The sequence below is a fragment of the Calypte anna genome, chromosome 4, assembly GCF_003957555.1.
Source record: "Calypte anna isolate BGI_N300 chromosome 4, bCalAnn1_v1.p, whole genome shotgun sequence".
Lineage (NCBI taxonomy): Eukaryota > Metazoa > Chordata > Aves > Apodiformes > Trochilidae > Calypte > Calypte anna.
The window spans coordinates 4,469,894-4,486,254 of NC_044247.1; the positions used below are offsets into that span (position 1 = coordinate 4,469,894).

A 16,361-nucleotide genomic window follows, 5' to 3' on the forward strand; every position below is an offset into this window, starting at 1 on the left:
ACAGGATTTTCAGCCAGTTTTCTCTCTCCTGCTGTAACAGCAGCAATAATGCTTAAAGAATCCAAAGCACTAACATGTCAATGTTAGCTGATGTGCCAATGCTGATCTGCTCAGTGCTCAACCCCTTCCATGCTTCTGGGGAGGCAGGAGCCCACCAGAACCTCCCTGTTTGGATCCAGCAGGATCATCCCTGCCTCAGCAGCTCTCAGCTACCTCGAGATTCAATTCAGCCCAGGAGGGCAAAGCACCCTCCTCAGATCTTCAGATCTGCCTTGCTGCCACGCAAGATCAGGGTGCCCAGCTTGAGCTCTGCTCTGCAGGACACAGGACAAGGCAATAAAGTCTTGTGGTGACTAAACCTGTAAGAGAACTGCTCCTTTCAGTTTCTCCCAAAAACTGCAGTGGATTTTGTGCACGCTGGGCCTGACTGGAGCTCCATGAGTTGTTTAGTTTGGCAGGCGTGGTGCAGCCTTGAGTCAGAGCTAGGAGTAGTCTCCCCCCAAACCATAACCTGGCTGCAAAACTGCAAAGCAAATGCTGTACTGGGCATGGTGCAAAGGACCTGAGTGTATGCCACAAATATTTTTCAACACGTGATCTTGCTGCCTTTTATACATGGCGTGGTGGCTGCACAAGAAAGTATATGGCTGGATAGAGAGATATGCATTTAAGGATAACTTATTTTTTCCCCCTCGTAGTTATCCTTATCCCAAATCAGCTTGTGGGAATTCTTATCTTGTTCTGCAATTTTCCTGCTTTACAGAGTCATTAGTAGTTCCCCATTTATTAGCACTGGCAAATATCCATACCATCTCCCAGGCCCTGGGCTTGCAGGAATGTAGACAGCCCTGCTCTGCTCTACTCACCATGGATCTAGGAGGCTGTGGGGTGGATGAGTTTTGTAGGAGCTGGGTGAACTGTGTGTCATTATGAGTAAAATGGAGGAGGAAGCAAAAGTTAGAGGGTAAAAAAAAATAAGAAAACAAGACAAAAGTCTTAGAGAACAAAAATGAAATATTTACAAATGTATTATGGACTAGAAAGACAAAAAATTCCTAATTAGTTGCTAGCAAATGGGGAAATACAAGGAGCATACAAGAAATAGTGTCTTTGAACAACAAGAATAGTTCCTCAGTTATCAAACACAGCCTCCCTTTCTCATCATTCAGCAGGTGAATATTATTCATTAGCTGACATATACCCTGTGTACCTCATTTTAGATTGATTCGAGCCAAAGGCAGCCAGGCTGGAGGGACGAGGAAATCAAGGCTCACAAGTCCCTCACAAGTCTGCCTGGCCTGAAGGACTGACTGTTCTTCTTTGGAGTCCTCCTTGGAGTACACTGTCCAGTTAACTCCATCCTAAGCTCTCTATACCATGTGTGATCTCCTTCATCATCAGATTTTTTGTTTCCTGTCTCAGTCTTGTCCCAGTGCAGAACCAGCTGCATGAAATGACCCAGCCCTAGCTTGCCAAACCACCCCCTCCAAACTCTTCCTAAAAACTCATCCCAGGGTGACATTTTCCAGCTCTGAGCAGACTGCCAGAATTTAATAAGAAGCTGCAGGCAAACCTTCAAGACTCAGTAATAACCAGGTTACTGCTGACCATCAGCTGCATGGGCAATGCCTCTGTTTTCCACAAGTTTGCAGCTAACTTTGTTTGGTTCTCTGCCCAAAACTACCTGTGTATGACCTTCTGCATCTTGTGCTCTCTGGAAACAAGGTTTTATTTGGACACAAATTTGTGCAGGAGAAAGGGAGTATGGATTCAGTGGCTTTTGAGAACCTGATCTTGATGGGCTAGTAAATTAGGTAGATAATAAACAGAAACACCTTCTCATTGGCATGCTGCTTTTTAATTTTGGTCCACAATGAAGAAGGAGGGAAGTTCACCCTCTTGATCTGAACTGCAAATAGAATTTTGAGTCACCACTCTCCTGTATGCTCCAAAGGTCAATGAGTTCTCTGGAAGCTTGGCCCATAAAAAAACTGTAGTTAAGGGCTATGCAAAGACATAATGTGAATAACTCTGGCTTGCCTCTGCTGGGTTGGAGGTGTGAAGGAGTAGAGGTCTCCTTATGCAGCACTGGCAGTCACTGAAAAACTCACTTTAACAGCAAAGAGCACAATTTCAAACAAATAAAATCTATATTGCAGAATAGAGGGGGCATTAAACCCTGGGCAACCCCTTCACCAAAGTATGAGCTTAACTTACAGCAGAATAAACAGGAGGCACTGGTGGTTTCACAACACAGTCCAGAGTCCCAGGACATATCTGTTATCTGGCAGTCAGGACAGGGAGAGGGGAGGCAGCTGGCAGGGTGCTAACTTCAGGGGTAATTTACATTCATGTGAGGAATCTCACAAACTTTGGTAGACTTTGAATATAGAGTGATTCCTTGCATGGGCCAGTCTTGCTGGGTAAACTTACTGGTAATTTTTTACCAAAATTTGTGAAGCACCCAGAACTACTTGAGTAAATGTTTCATGTAGGTGGTAAATTTGATTTTCAGTTTGAAATGTCCTGCAGATTTCCATCTGCTTTCTCGCAATGGAAAAAAAATATAACACAGTACCAGCTTATAAATCTATCCAAAGCTCCTTCCGTTGTTCTTGGTTGATCACAAGTGTTTCTGAAGTTAATATTCTGGTTTTTAGATTCTCTTAGTGTTGTGGGTTAGTACTTGCATGGAACAAAACAAATATCTAGTTGAGGACAGATGCCCTCATTCTAATGGAAGAACTTCACACCAACTCCTCTAAATCCCATTTCTTTAAAGGCAACTTTTGAACCTGTGTGCTTATCACCCTCCAAATCTGTTTTGCCACCTCTCTGTCTCTTTGGCATACTGTGCACCAGAGACACGAGTTTTTAATTACCCCATCAGGCTTCCTTCCCTTCTGCCTTATTGCCACCACACCTCACTTATGAGTCTATGATGATTTTAATCTTAAATTAGCTAGATTTAACATGAGATATCAGGGATACCTTGCAAAGATGCATGCCTGATGATCTTTCACAGCATCTTTTAGGACCATGTTTTATCTTGTGCACCCTTTCCAAAACACTGTCTCCTCTTTTACAGGCAATGAGCTTTTTTTCTTATTAGTGATGATGGCAGGAGCTCTCTATCAGAATTGAGTTAGATTTGCAGTTGAGAAGACACAAGCATTATTTTTCCTCATAGTCACTTGCTAACCTGAACACTGCCTCAGTAAGGCAGTCTTACAGGTAAGTGACCATAATTAAAACCACTTGGCAATAGTTCAACCAAGAGCAAAGATTTAACTTTTACACAATTGAAAAGCAGTGCAGGAGATGTATCTCTAAGCTGCCAGATACGGAGCTGACATTTAAATAGATATAATTAAAATTAATTTCACTTCTCTAGGCACAGAGTCACACTTACATTAATCTGGCAGTGGCAAAGTCTGTTGAAGGCTGGTCCAGCTTCCACTGGAGTCAGTAGCAAACTGGAGGCAGGGTCAGCACTTCATCCATCTGGTGATTATTATAACAACATTTATAGAAATTCATATCCTTAGACTTGAAAATGTTCAACAGAAAAATCCAGCTGGAGGTACTTTCATTGTGGCTCTATAGCCAGGGCTTTTTCTGATACCTGTCAAATTCACCATACTCTGCTGAAGAATAGAATTAATGAAGCATGTTTAAACTTCTCTTCAAAACATATGGCCTATATTCTTCTTCCTAAATTTCTATATGCTGGTAGTTTGGGAAGTCGGCATCAAGTAAGTGCATTTTTTCTACAAAAATATTTTATTACAACTTTACTTAAAAGTCATATTAAATAAAACTACCCATGGCATAAATCAGGTTGGAAATACCTGTTCCCTTTTAGGCCTCCCTGTTCATGCCATCATGTGGAAAGTCCCTCTGTGCAAACATTGTCATTTTGTAAATAACAATCTTTTTGAAAGGACTTGAAAAATGTAACAAACTTCATTTCAAACACTGCCCACAACAGTGTTTCTCTGTGTGTCAATCTCTTTTTTAAATCTCCATGGGACTTTTTATAAGGCCACTGGTTTTCCCCTGTGATCTTTGCCAAAATTTCACCTTTCCTCCCCCTGCTACATCACCTGTGGATGCAGTGAAATAAGAATTCAACTGCATGCTGTCATGTGCTCTTGAAAAAGTTTGTTCACTCTTTCACAGGGAAGTAATTTCATAGTGTTGTGTTTACTTTTGGGGAGAAAGGAGACCTTGTATCTGTGATGTTGAGTGTTTTAAACTATAATCACCTAAGAATGTGCACTTGTGTGTTATTACAAAAAGGCATTTGCTAGTTATGTGCAAATGACCTCCACATTTTTACATCTGGCTCAGAATATAGTAATTACATTGAATAATCAATAAAAATCTTAAACTAAACTTGATACCTATGATCAGGATACTGAGCTGGGGTTATAACTGAATTAATAGCTATGTCTATTTTAGCTTAACTTTGTGCATGAAGACATGGGGAAATCCTAATAAAAAGATAACTGGTAGATGTTCAATATGTTTAATATTTCACTCCCACATTTGGAGAACAAAGAGTTGACTGTTTCATACTTCTGGTTTGGACAAAAGAAGAGCATGGAAACACATAATCTGCATTTTCTGAATAGTCAAGATCTACAAACATGATTTCCTGTCTCTAACTCTTTTATGTTGATATTCTGGTTAGATCTGGCAAAAAGTAATCTAAAGTATATTTTTTTTGCTACAACTTGCAGCCAGAATAAGAAATAATCACAGTTCTGTTGTTTTTGTAATACAATGTGAAGCACCAGCCTAATCTGAACACAGGACCCACCACCACAGAGCATCAAACTGAACTAATCCTTACATCAGTATAGAAGGACTACTCCTATCTTCTGAGAGCTAATCTAATGAATTGATGAATATGTAAGAGTTTCTGACATCCAATGAGAAATCCAACTGTATAAAAAGAAGAATTGGATGAGAGGAAGAGTCTTAATTCTTCTCAGGAAGCTGCTCATGCTAATGTGATGAGGAAACTCCCACTGTGAACCATATCACTTCCATCATGTGGGACCACTCTTTGAGACCTTGTCATTTTGTAGCTTTGGAAAATTAACTGCAGAATTATTTTTCTTGACTGCTTTGACAATGAAATGTGGGGTTTTTTTAATTCTGTAATGACTGAACTTCCAGTCTTTCTGTAAATAATTAATTTCATACAAAGACACATAATTCATGACTATGCAATTCAGATCCAGAGATATGCACCTTTAACATTAGTAACATAGAGAAATACTCATTACAGCGGGTTTTGCTGGCAGTTCTAGCCAAATATGCCCTACATTTATTTACTTTTGAAAGAGAAGAGAAAGAATGATCTGATGTTGGTGTGCACCTTATCTGTTTGTAGTTTGTTAGGTGACTGTCACCTTTCTGCAAGCTTAATTTTTCTGACAGTGGTAGAAATGTGCTATTACTCTATACAAGTGCAAGCAGCTTGAATGAATTCCTGTTTTATGTCTGAATTTATTACTTTGTGCTCTTCTCACCTCCAGGCACAGGAATGTTTCATCTTTATGACCTGAAAAGGGTCTTGTGTGCCTGAACACATCTGCTTTTCTTCTAAAACCAGAAGAATATATTAATACCTGAGCCAGTGTTTTCTTCTGGGCCTGGTGGAGATGTCAGGGTCAGGCTGCTGGGGAATCTGAGGTCCCTTGTTTGCAGAAACAGCTTCCTCATTTTCTGGCCCTGCTCTGCAGAAGTTCTAAACTCCTGGTCCCCTCCCTCTATTCATCTCCTTCATCCCAGGGCAGTGTTTTTGCTTTTTTATTTCTCAGTCTGAAGACGAGAGAAGCGAGTTATTAACTTATATTCTCTACAACTTCTATGCAAAAGTGTTGCTGAACCCATCTAGTAATTTTTGGTGCGAATGTCTGCGTGGCAAATGTAGAAATCAGGACAGTTTATGAGGCCATCTATTTGAAATCACACAGCCAAAGCCTGGGTGGGGACAGCCGAGGGACACAGAAATATAGAGGGCAAGGACACAGGGTCCCTGCACCCCACATGCTCCTTGTGGAAGCCAGGCCCTTGGTCAGCCCCTGCCTCCTCTGTGTCGGGTACCCCACTAGCACCAGCTGCCCCTGGGCATCTTCAGCACCAGCCAGCAGAGTTGCTCCTGGGGAGACAAGGAGAGATTGCAAGGGGAGCCCAGAAGTCCTGTGTGTAAGTGGCAGGGCTAAGGGAGGCAGAGCTGACCACCCATGGGTGAAAGGATACGGTCTGGCACTGGAGGAGGGATTCAAGCACAGGAGAAGGCAGGGATGCTTGTAGGGAACGAGCAATACCTGCTCGGAAGAGAGCTGCATACAGGGCAAAAACGTGGGATGTTTGTTGGAATGCACGCACGGGGGGTGGGATAGGAGCAGGCAGGGCAAGACAGAAGGGAGAGCAGAACTCTCCGGCGAGAGCGGGGACGGGGGCGCGCCCCGGCTGGGGCAGCAGCTCCTCCCCGCCCTGAGTGACTCCTCGCCCGCCTAATCGCCGCGCCAGGAGGCCGTGATGTGCAGGCGCACGGCCCAATCCGACCGGGGCGGTGGGGCCGGGCACACCGAGCGCGGGCAGCGGTGTTGGGGCTCGGCACGGTTCGGTTTGGCTCGGCTCTGCGTGGCACACGGGCGGTGAGTACTCCCGAAACCCTTCCAGCGCGGCTCTGACTTTGTGAAAGTTGCCGATACCGGCCCTGGGTGGGGGCCAGCGGTGATGCGAGCGGCTCCGCGGTCCCGGCCCGGCCCTGGCTGCCGCTGGGCTCCGCGTCCGGCCAGGCGGTTCCCCGCGCCGCCGCCCCGGCGGGTCCCGGGACAATGAGGCGGCGGGACGGGCGCGGAGCGAGGGAGCGGGCGCGGAACCCTGTGCGGAGCCGCGGCGAGAGCGGAGACAGCGCCTGTCGGTGCTCGCCCGGACGCGGAGAACGCTCCGGTCGCCCCTTCAGCCTCCCCGTGGCGGTGGAGAGGTCCCCGTCTGATTCATTCTCCTGGAAAACTTCACCCGCGGATCGAGCCGGGGCGGGCCCGGCGCCGAGGATGCGCTGCCCCCTGGCCGCTGTTGGGTCTGGTGCGGCCGGGCTGGGCCGTGAGCGCTGGGGCTGGGATGGAGAGGAACGCGCAGCGACAGCCCCGAGTCTGCAAAACTTCGGGCTTTGTGCGAGTTGATAAAAACACGGCCCGGGTGCAGGGCAGGGGAAGCGCTGCGGCCCGCTGCGGGTTATCGCAGAGCAGTACTGAAAAGGGGATTCGGTTTGCGTTTAACTTCTGTCTGTTGTGCAGGATAGTGTTCCCGAAGCAGAAAAAGTGAGGAAATGTGGCCCAACTTCTCATCTCATTGAAAAGAGTTGAAATACAGTGAAGTAGTGGGGCAGATGTGTGGGTTTATTTTTATACATCTGTGATCTGGACTGGGAGAGGAAGTGTCACCCTGCTCCCCCAAACAATGGCTTCTTGTTGGGAGCCGGCGAAGGGAAGGGGAAGAGCAGGGAACTTTTCAGGAGGTGAAGCTTGAGATTTGCGTGGGAAAGGCTGGGACACCCTGGCACTGGCTGTAAATACTCTCATTGATAGCATGAAGCCTCGATGCTCGCAGAGGGAACAAACTCTGCAGGTATGACTGTCCTTAAGTTGTAAGTTCTTACTGAAGTGGAAATAGCAGTGAGACACGTGGATGGGAATCTAACCCTCTGTTAGTGCTTCCTTGGGACAGACTGCATGAATCTGCTGTGCAATAGCATCCATACCTTACAAGCAGTGCAGAGCTTGAGCTCATTTATTTCTTTCCAGGAGAGCTGTTGGTATAGCTCTGAGCAAATGCCATTGAATAAGCCTCCAAGGTTGTTATTGCTGTTACACAACCCCAGTGGAATGTGTGTGCACATGAGAGCTGGGCTTCCTGTTTTTGGGCAGTCTGTAGAAGAGACTATATAAGATAATAGATACCTCAGATAATTGCTTTTGCATGAGAACTTGGAGCCGTTGTTCAACCAGTAACACTTGTGACTTCCCCCGTAAGCTTGGTAACCTTAGAAGAAAAATTCCTTAATATTGGGAGACTTGCTCAGAGTAAATTTCAAGACAACAGCTGGAACTGGGGTAATAAAGGGGAAATGATTACAGAGATCAACGTGTTAGTGCTGTGTAGAATGATATAATGATTTACAGAAATTCAGTCTGTTTTGAAAAGAAATCTTGTGCAAAGAGGAGCTGCTGGTACTTTTTCAGTGGAGAGCAGTTTCAGGGTGGTTAGTGGATACAAGGCCAGGTCTCCTGGGTGCAATATTCTGCAGTTGATTCCTGCTCCAGGGGTGTTTGATGGCCTTCTGTGGGGTGTGGGGGTCTGTGCACAAAGAGATTTTAAATTTCAGACCTGCTATTTTGCATCTGAAAAACTTTTTTTTTTTTTTTTTAAAGTATGTTATAAAGTGATCTGCTGAGAGAACTCTTTCTGAAACACTGCTGTTATCACAGCCCGTTAATCTTGCCAAAAGTTTAACAATTTGAGGATGTTGCTTGGTTGTAACTAAGCGCCTTTGAAGGAATTCTTTGCATGTGAAAGATGAATTACTCATTCTTTGTCTGAGTTAAGAGATCATAATGTGATTACTAAACTCAGTTATTCAGTGCTAGTTATAAGGAATTATGCTTAACCAGAGTCTTTGTTCTCTTATCAAAACTAATCTAACCAAGTTTCCCCTCCTATAAAGTAGGCAAACATATCCCCAGATTAAAGAATACCCCAAACTCCAGAAACCTATTTACTAGTTTTGGCTAGATTAGTTTCACAGTAGGAAGAGCTCTAAGGACTGATGACTTCATTAGGTATTCAGCTGATGGATGCTTGGATTCGGGATAAATGCAGAGGAAGTCCTTCCCCTGGGGCTCCCTTACCAACTTCTGTGATCCAGGTTTCAGTTGTGAGATTTAGATGGTGAGTGAAGGAATTTCAGCCTTGTTAATGTGTTTGCTGCTGAATCCACTCAAGCAGTTATCTTCTAGTAACTCTTTCCTATGTTTACTTGCTTGTCTAGTGCAGCAACTTATCTGACTCTGAAGAAGTAGAAATACAACTCTTTTGACTGTTGGAAGCAAATGCAAATGCTACTCAGTGATTGGTTGAAAAGGATGTTAGGACCAAATTCTGTAATTTTCCTTAAGCAGCTCCCAGTAATCCAAGTGATCCAAGTGCCTGGTGAATATCTTAAGAGGTAAGCTTCATGTTGAAACTCCTGCCTGTCTTTTGGGTAATAAAACTGCAAGAGCTCCATTTCCTGAAACATCAGTGCAGGGGTTTTGTTTTTGCTAATTTGTATAGTGTAACACATCAGGAGAAGAAAAATAGTTTTCTTTTTACATGATTGGCCGTGATTTTAAGCAGGGTGTTCCTATCATCTTTCTATATAGATATTTTAATCCACTTTCTTGCAAAGTAGAAGGTAATGATCAGTAGTAAGTACACCTGATCACTTATAGCTTCATTTAGCACTTGATGTTGTCTTGGTAGTGATATTTCAGGGGGTAGTGTTTTATTTGTACACCTTATCTGTGTTCTTGGTAACCTGTTTTACATAGTGTTAATTGATAGGTGTAGCAACACAAAGAGGCTGTGTTTTCAGTAACATCAAAGACCAACCCAGTCCTGCTTTATAGCAAAATTTTCCTTTGTGGTGTTTGGTTGGTTGTTTTGGGTTTTTGTTTGTGTGTTTGTTGTGTGGGTTTTGCTTGTCTGTTAGTGTGTGGTGGGTTTGGTTTTTTGTTTTGTTTTGTTTTTCAGTTACAATGTTTTGCATTTCTTTCCTTCTTAAAAGGCTCAGTGCTGCGGGCAAAACCCCTCTGGGGACCTTTGTCTCTCTTTGGATATGGGCCTGTTAGCTTGATTTTCTTCCAAGTGAACTGCCTGTAACAGAAGTGATGGTAAAGCTGTGTCTGTCTTGTGTGTGTTATTCCAGTCCAGGTTTCCTATAAATCCAGCAATGTCCTGCAAAGCAGAGTCCCCACTCACTAATGGTGTTTGACAATGGTGCCTCTTGCTCTGCCATGTGTGAGACAGGTTAATCCTGTGCTGGTACCTGATCATCGAATCATAGAATTGTCTGGGTTGGAAGGGACCTCAGAGATCATCAAGTCCAACCCTTGAACCACCGCTGCGGTTCCCAGCCCATGGCACTGAGTGCCACATCCAGTCTCTTTTTAAATATCTCCAGGGATGGAGAATCCACTACTTCCCTGGGCAGCCCATTCCAATGCTTGATCACCCTCTCCGTAAAGAAATTCTTTCTGATATCCAACCTAAACCTCCCCTGGCACAACTTGAGACCCTGCCCTCTTGTCTTGTTGAAAGTCGTCTGGCAAAAGAGACCTGCTTCTCATCAGGAATAGAGAAGGAAGACAGAGATGTCCCCTGCTATAGTGGTTTTTTTTTTTTTTTGCAGTTTGCAGAGAGCTGGACAGGTGCAATTTATGTGGCTACAACTGGGTTTTTATCTGTCTGCCACAGAGTAGCAACAAACAGGAAAAGAAACATGGTTTGAAGTGGTGTTTTGTTCCGGGCTTTTTCAGGGGTTGAATTACCTTTGCCTCCCTGTGTCTTAGAGCAGTAATCCAGCAGAGAAAAGCAGATTCCCATCTCTTGGTGCCAGCTGTTCAAACATGTAACTGGCAAGCTATCAACCTGCATGATGCAATAACATTTACTATTTTTTAACTTATTAGTTTCTACTGAGAAGTTTCGTGTCATATTGGGAATAGCCACAATATGATGTGTTAATATTTGTTAACTGATTGCTGACCTTCAGATACTCAGCACGTTTTGAACTAAGTACAAATATTCTCTGTATCTTTGTGGACATTGAGCTCATGGAGTAATTAAAGTTAATTACATTAAAAAAATCCACAAGTATGTATCCAGAAACTTCTACCACCAGATCTGTGTGAAAGGTAGAGTTAAATACTGAATTTTAAACAAATTATCAGTCTTAATGCATAGACAGAGCAAAACATTCCTGAATATTTTTTCCTTTTTTCTACTGAGAGCCATCCTTTTCCCTTTTGCTTGTTCTGCTGGTTGATTCCTGTTAGTTTATCTCAACCTTTCAGCAGACATGAGCCATCAGGGTGTCTCTTGACCATAGAAATACAGCATCCCTGGCAGGTGGGCAGCTTGCCTTGGGTGCCTCCCTGCACCAGCTGCAGGAGATTGTGCTCTCAAACACCATGTGTTGTGGGACCAAGTGCACATTCCTGGGGTCAAACTGGCTCCTCCTGCAACATCCAGACTGTCCCAGCCTATGTACTCCTCTAGTTAGGACTTGCTGCTGATTGCTTATGTCAATCCATATGGGCCATATGCTTCTAACCTGTCTCCTCGTTTCATTTCCTTCTCCTTGTTTCATTTCCGTCTCTGAAATGCTTACAGCTGTTTCTCCTGCTTCTTCAGTAGGTTTTTTGTTCCTGTAAAGAGTGGCAGCTCACAGATGCTGTTGGAATTCCCCACTGCATAGCTGGGAAGAGATACTGTTACTGTGATCTTCAAGAGAAGTGTAGCATCCCTGCAGGAGGCCTAATTTCTGATATTTTGAAGCAAGATTTTTTGCTTTTTATGAAAAGGGACTTTGCTGTCTCATTCACTGTTTCTCCATCACATATTGCTCTTAGAGATGGAAGTGAGAGACCAGGTATTTGGTGCTATTGCTTATAAGAATAAGAACAAGGAAGGAAGAGGTTCTGTTGGCCATGACATATAATCCAGTGTTAAGGGTCATTCAGTGTGCAGTCCTGCTGCTATGCTTTGCGTTGAACTTCACCTCAGTGCTTAGGTTTTGGCTTTTTTCCTTAGAAGTCTGACCAAAATGATAGCACTGCTTGAGGTCCACCTTTGCTGGTCCTACACTTAGCCTAGTGAACCATCTCTGCTGTTCTTCTCTTTTTGCATTCTGCCAAGAGAAGTAATTGCAGACTTCTGTGGGTGGGTGGGTGGGGTTTAATATTCCAGCCCTGGCGAGGTAAAGAAGGAGTTGTAGAGATGCTGATGCCTATGTGAGCATTTCATAGTGGATGGATGGATGGATGGATGGATGGGTGGATGTTAAAGGGGCATCTGAAGATGGAGAGAGAAGCTATATGCGCCCTCTTTTAGACCAGTGACCTGTGTACTGCAAGGAAGGTGGGATTAATATGGCAAAGAAAGTGGCTGTATTGAGTTGGCTTGAATGCCAAGTGAAGACAATGCTTGAAAGAAATAAAAACTGGTGTTGTGTTGATTTCAGAAGTCTGTGTGATCTTGGGCTCATTTAGGTGCATGCAAAATATTTGTGCTTTTAATGAGTTGGTTGCTTGTTGGCCATAAATTCTATACAACCAGAACTTATTTTGTTTCCCAGTCCTCAGGTCACTTTGAAGGCTCTACTTTGCATTTTTGGGTTTTTTTGGTGTTTGGCTTTTTGGGTTTTTTGTTGGTTTTTGTTTTTTTTTCTTTTGCAATCCCACAATCTCAAAGGAACAAGGTGTCCCAATAACTGTTGTATTTCTATCCGAGAGAGAAAACATAGTATAGGATCCTGGTGCTGTGTTTATGGCTGGTGAACATTTTCCTGCCTTGTCCTCCCATGGTCTTGCTGCTGTGCAGGGAGCCATAGGTTGTCTCTTCCTCCTGTACAACATATACTGGGGCTGTACCCTCCTCAGGCCATGTTATAAATGATACTTTGTTAACAGCTGAAGGAAATGGAAAAGAAAGTAAATCTGATTCATGTTCTTCTAGAGCTCTGTTCTTTAGACCAAAACACACAGGGTAACCCTGCCTCGCCCTTCCCTCTATTCACTTTTTATAGCCTTCTTTGTTTCTAATTTATGTATCTTTTTATTCTAAATTCCTCCCATCTCCAAAATAGAACAGACATGAGCCTGCAAGCAAAGGTTGCCAGGCATTGGTCTTGTGGATGATAGTGGCTTTTTGGCCTGGCTGGAGGCAGAGCTTCACCCTGTGCAGGCTTGGATTTAAATAGTCTTTCTTTTGAGCAGGCTGAAAACTGTATGCAACAAGTTCACATCATGGTTGCTGGGGCATTGGCAGACATGAGTAGCTTTTCAGCTGCAAAATACCTCAGAAAATCTATTTGCTGCTAATTCATCAAAAAGTGCTAACATGACCAGTGTCAGAGATGTGAGCAGCCAAGTGTCTGACTGCCAGCCATGTAGTTATTGTAAGTATTGAGTGAAGCTTTAGCCATGCTTCCTGCAGGACCTGAAGGAGCTGAAAACTGCAGTCCACAGCCTCTGCAGTCCAATAGCCTGGAAAACCTCTGATCCATCCTTGTTAGTGGGGAGAGTTGTCTGGATAGGATGAAAAGATGAATGGATGCTGTATTGCTGAGCCTCGGGGGCAGGAAGCAGTCAAGGCCTTTTCTGATTGCTTAAATGGCTATCTTGGCTTAGACAGTTGTTAAGAAAATACTGGCAGAAGCTTTTACACTTCTTATCCATGATGGGAACCATCCTAGAGCAATTGCAAGGTATTGTATGAGTTGCAGGAGGACCCTGAGGCTCTGCTTTCTGGGGGTGTGTTTCAGGATGAAATGGGTTCCTGGATTGGGAGGTGCTTTCACAGAAGGAGGTTCAGCAGATTTGCAGGTCAGCAGCTCTAGGAAGGCAGGACAGAACTCTGGCAAGCTGAAAATGAAGGCTAATTCTAGGCTAATTCCAATTCTGAAAATGAAGGCTAGTTCTAGGCTTCCTAGAACTATCCTGCTACCTGGTTGTATGAACTTGGCAGGGAGCTGAGTGAGAAAGGGCACGTTTGCTGCTCGGATGGCTGGAGGCCATGCATTCAAAGGGAGACAGCAATCCTGGCATAAAAACACATCCTTTTATCCTCTTGCCTTCATGTTGTCCAGTGTTTTGATGCCTAGCAAATAAAACCATCAATGCTTTGGGGCTGTGTTGTCAGTTTAAGCATTTCCCAGAGCAAGTGCTGAAGGAAGAAGCACAAGGGCCAGGAGACTGCTCTTCCTGCCCAGCCTCTGGCTCAGCCATGTTTTTCCAGACCTGAGCTACACACTCCTCCCTCTTATTATAAAACAGAAGAAAACATTAAGGACAAGAGGCTGATAGGTATTTGGTGTGGTGATCTCATTTCTTATTGGGAAGGCCAAGCTTCAAAACCAAGACTCTGCCAGCAAATCTGAGTGGTTGGCCTTGGAATAATAGAAGGGAAGAGTCGAGTGTCTCCTTGCTCTGGGCATCTGCTCTCTGCCTCAGGAAGGTCAGCTGTTAACTTCTGGTTTAATCTGTTCTCCTCTGTCTGTGATGATGCTTGTGTGAGGCAGCAGGTTGTTTTAGGATGGCAGCAAATGCCAGCCACTTGCAGGCTTCCCGTCAGGGCAGGTGACATGCAGCTCATCCAGGGTGTCAAAGCAGATGGTGCTGCAGGGCATGGGATGGGGGAGAACAGAGAGAGAACAGAGAGACTCTCCCCATTGCTTCTTCTATGACTGTTAATGACTCATGTGCTCTGTGGGCCTGGAATGGTTTGCAAGACATTGTTGATCAAATGTCTCTCTGAAAAGCCTTTTTCCCCTCATTTTTTTGTAAATTCCACCTTGGCCTGTTCTGTTTCCAGACTAGGCTGTAATAAAACCTTAATGTGAAATCTTGTCTGTCTTTAAACCTTTGTAAACAGTCATGAAACTGTCTGCAGAAGGACACTGGAAGGATTTTATTTCTCCCAAAGCCCAGGGGACAGAGCCTTCAGCCTTTGGCTAACTCAGTTGCATGTTTTTACTTTAACTGCAAGTCATTTCTTTTGCTAGAGGAAACTGATTTTTTCTTTTTTCTTGAACAATTGCTAGTTAGGCTGCTTTTTAAAATTGTAAAAATGCAAGAACTTAAGGCAATGTGAGCTGTTGCACACTGTGGAGTCAAGACAAGGGAAAACCTGCAATAGGCCGATTGGGGAAAAAGCATAAAGAGGAAAAGCTGATACTCCAGGAGATGAGACAGGCTGACTAACATCAGAAATGCCTCTGTCCTGTATCAGAGTGCCCAATATCAGGTGCTGAATGATGCTCTGGTTCAGGGAGTAACTGTGTTTTGTCCTAGGTGTCAGTAGCTGCCAGTGAGGGCTTGTCTCTGGCATGCAGTTAGGGAATCCTGACCCTGACCTGGGGGCTCCCATTAGTGCAGCTCCTGCAAGAGTTCTGCCTGCTGGAGCTGCTTCTGGTGCCTTGTCTCCAAATTATGGGTCTTGCTAGGGGGGAAAAAATTAATTAATTGCAGAGCTCTAGTGACATCCTGTTGAACTCTTACTGAAATTGTTTTCTCATTGAAGTGGTGGGAAATTAAGCTTAAGAAAAATTCTCTCCCTCCCCTTCCTTCACCCATTAGCTTCCAACAGGAACTGGACACTGGAGCATGTTAGGTTACCATAGTTGTAGCAATATGTGTGCCTCTTCATAATTTGATCAAACATTTATTTATTTTTTTTTAATATTTGTATTGGTCTTTGCCCCAGGGACACTTCTCTGGTGTATCATACTGTCCCAGACCTGGTCAGAGAAGCCCATGCTGCTGATGCTTCTGCTTTGCAGCCTGTGCTCAAAAAAACAGGGGAGTGGGATTGCTGCTTGGCTTCTCCCCCAGTCTCTCCAAGAGAAAAGTGTCTTTCTTTACTTTCACTAGGACTGAACTGCCTGCCTTTGACTCTGCCCTTCTTAGAAGGATGGCAACGGTGCTTGGGGTCCCATGCCTTGCCAGTCTCCATCCCCATTTTTCTAGGAGAGCTCAGTGCAGCCCTGCAGGCAAATCTGCTGGGTGAGCACTGAAGTTCTCACTGTGTCCAGAACAGTTTCAAGCAGAAACTTGAATTCAAGCTTCCCATCTCTGTAATTGCCATTCGTATTTTGTGAAGCAGTACCTCAACTGGATTGCTTGCTAAACATCCAAAAGCTCATAGATCCTGGGTCCTTGTTTACACTGCCATTGCAATCTTGTGCTGTCCTACTAATCAGCTGGGGAGGGTCTGTGGAGCATTGTTTGGGTTTAGTACAGGGCTGTGGTTTTGAGATTCCAAGATGCTGAGTCTCATCCCAAGGAGAGGCTTGGATGCTCTCCGGCCTTGGCGCCTCTGGAGCAGGATGCTATAAGCAGGCTGGTACTCCAGCCTCTCACTGTTTTCCTTGGGTTAAAATTGTTTGCCTTCCACTGTAACTGCTGAGCAGCTGCAGTGGTATATGCCTATACATTCTGCTATAAATTCTGTAGTTAAACATTGCCTTGACCCAGCAGAGAACAAGGTGCTTGTCTCCTTCTGCTCACACAAATAAA

The 16,361-nt window shown here is 44.3% G+C and overlaps 1 protein-coding gene across 2 annotated transcripts in view; it reads left to right on the forward strand.

Moving 5' to 3' along the window:
- The first annotated feature begins 6,494 nt into the window (after positions 1–6,494).
- Positions 6,495–16,361, forward strand: part of PLS3 (plastin 3) — a 48,611-nt gene continuing 38,744 nt past the window's right edge. Inside the window, exon 1 of one of the 2 annotated variants that reach the window (XM_008501676.2) lies at positions 6,495–6,677. The gene's annotated coding sequence lies outside the window, so the exon portion shown is untranslated. Of the gene's footprint in view, positions 6,678–9,184; positions 9,251–16,361 lie in introns of those variants that run through there. The other variant, XM_030448875.1, reaches the window with a different exon arrangement.